Here is a 2858-nt window from a genome sequence, read left to right on the forward strand (position 1 = left end):
AATTCTGCACTGGAGGAGGAGAACTCAATCATTATGGTGCTTTGTTGTTGCAGGTTGATTTTGATGGTATTGGGATTTGAATTCAGGGCTGCAGGTTCACTCAAACTTGCTTGCTTGGGTGGTGCTCTATGATTTGGGTTATACTTTCAATCCTACTTTGTGCTGGTTATTTTTGGATATGGAGTTTCAGGAACTTTTCTGCTCATGTTAGCTTCAAGCTATAATCTTCTGGATCTCAGTCTCCTGAAAAGTCAGAATTACAGGCATGATTTGCTAGTACCCAGGTAACAATTACATTTTGATAGCTGACATCTTGACTTACATTCTTCTCCCATATACTGTGATAATTTACTTTCCAGGTGCAGAAGAATCTTGGGAGCCCCCTATAGTGTAGACTCCCCATACTACCTCTCTGAGTCTAATTCAAGGGGTTTGGTATGGGTCATGGTGATAGGCTGTATGTGGGGGGGGGGGTGTGAGTGTGAGAGAGAGAGGGAGAGAGAGAGACAGACAGACAGACACAGAGAGAGAGAGAGAGAGAGAGAGAGAGAGAGTATACATCCTGCTGGGACTGAACCCAAGGTTGTATGCATATTATCAAATGCTTTACCATTGAATTATGTATCTAGTCTTTGACAGGCATTTTAGTAAGCAACTTAGGAGATTCTGAGTCCCTGGGGCTCATGCTAGGTTTCTTGTGAAATTCTTATAGTGCACTAGGTACTTCTGAGAATCCTAAGCCATATTGGGTCACATTGCTCACAGGCAATGGAAATAGTTGCAGTTAAATGTTGAGATCTTGGATAGATTGGGGCCTAACTTTGACATGGACAAGGCAGTTGATCTCAGATGATTATTTATCCATTCTGTAGTAAACGCAGTAGGTTTGGGAAGCATCAAAAATCTGAATATATAGTTTGAGCTATGTAAAATTGCCAATATTTAACTCTTTACTGACCTTACAAAAATAGTAGCTTTCTATGGTTTGACTTAATAACTTCTCATGTGTTTCTTACTTGAAGCTGATTTGGCAACCAACATGTGAATACATGTGTTGACTAGATGTGGATACAATGTAGGAAATAATTCTTCAGAGCTCCACATATGGAAAAATAAAGCAATCATACTTCCTCAAAGAATGTATGAGTAAGGGAAAGGAAAGAAACAGAATTTAGCCCTTTGGGTGCTTATAAGGTAACTATTTCTACTTAACCCTAAAAGAGTATGAAATTGTGAAGAAATGTAACTTGCATTTGGCTTGGTTGTGCAATATTGTTATAGTCTACTCTTGTATATTCTAAAAATGAAAGTTAAGGTTTTTATGGTTTTGTCTGACAAGTGTACTGTTCTTATTTTAATAGAAAATTTTTATAGTATGTATTCAAGAAGTGCCTGAAATGGGTTTGTCTTGATTTTTAAGTCCGGCTAATAAATTATTTTTAATGATATTATATGTGTATATCATACCGATGACACAGACCTGAGAGTTTCATAAGATATAATTTGTGCTTATTGTGAATAAAAATGCTTGAAATTGAAACTATCCACCTAACCTTCAACATATCATGATATAAAGAAGCTAACATACAACCATTTTTCTCTTTTCTGATAAAACTATTTCATGACCCTTGGATTAGTTAATGCAGAGACTAGAAAACTCAATTTTCTGTTTTTAAAAACAAATAGAGAGGGGGCTGGGAATATGGCCTAGTGGTAGAGTGCTTGCCTCGTATACATGAAGCCCTGGGTTCGATTCCCCAGCCCCACATATATAGAAAAGGCCAGAAGCGGCGCTGTGGCTCAAGTGGTAGAGTGCTAGCCTTGAGCAAAAAGAAGCCAGGGACGGTGCTCAGGCCGAGTCCAAAGCCCAGGACTGGCCAAAAAAAAAAAAAAAAAAAAACCAAAACAACAACAACAAAAAACAAATAGAGAAAGTGAAGTGAGCCAGACCCAAAGAAACATGGACTCTATGGTCTCCCTCATAGGGAATAATTAGCACAGGTTTAGGCTAGTCACAGCAGAGGATCACAACAGCCCAATAGCCCTTATGACCACATAAGATGATGCCAAGTGAAATGAACTCCATGTTATGGAAACGACTGTCATATCACTGTTGTAATTACTTTCAACATGTGATGTGAAACTGTAGCTTCTATTATTGATGATCCTCTTGTATCCCCTTCCTATGGTTGTACCTGCACTATCTGTGTATCCTATCTGAGCACATTGGAAACTGTGTATACTGGTATTAGAACTAGGAAATAGAAAGGGAATACCAAAATCGAGAGACACAGGGTAAAAAGACAAATGACTTCAAAAGCAATACTTGCAAAACTGTTTGGTATAAATGAACTGAACAACTCATGGGTGGAAAGGAAAAGGGGGAGGGGGGAGGGGGGAATGAAGGAGGAGGTAACAAACAGTACAAGAAATGTATCCAATGCCTAATGTATGAAAGTGTAACCTCTCTGTACCTCAGTTTGACAGTAAAAATTTAACAACAACAACAACAAACAAATAGAGAATTTTACTATGTCTAGAAAGCCTAGTAAGAGTTTGTTGCTTGTATAAAAGTAGCCTCTTAGTTCTCATACTCTGTGAGTAATTGTTAATGTTATTACCATGTAGCTCCTGGACTGCTTTATTTATGTATATATAAATATGCATCAAATAGTTATCTTTACATTCTACTTATAAACGAAAATATTTGATAAGATCTTAATAAAGTTTCTCATATGCATTGTCCCATTTTTTAAAAATAAAACTGACCCAAGAGTGTAATTGAATCCTAGGGAAAATTATATGTTCGATGATGTACAGTTACAATATTGTACTCCTGTTATACTTCATCTTGCATG

The sequence above is a fragment of the Perognathus longimembris genome, chromosome 13, assembly GCF_023159225.1.
Source record: "Perognathus longimembris pacificus isolate PPM17 chromosome 13, ASM2315922v1, whole genome shotgun sequence".
Classification (NCBI taxonomy): domain Eukaryota; kingdom Metazoa; phylum Chordata; class Mammalia; order Rodentia; family Heteromyidae; genus Perognathus; species Perognathus longimembris.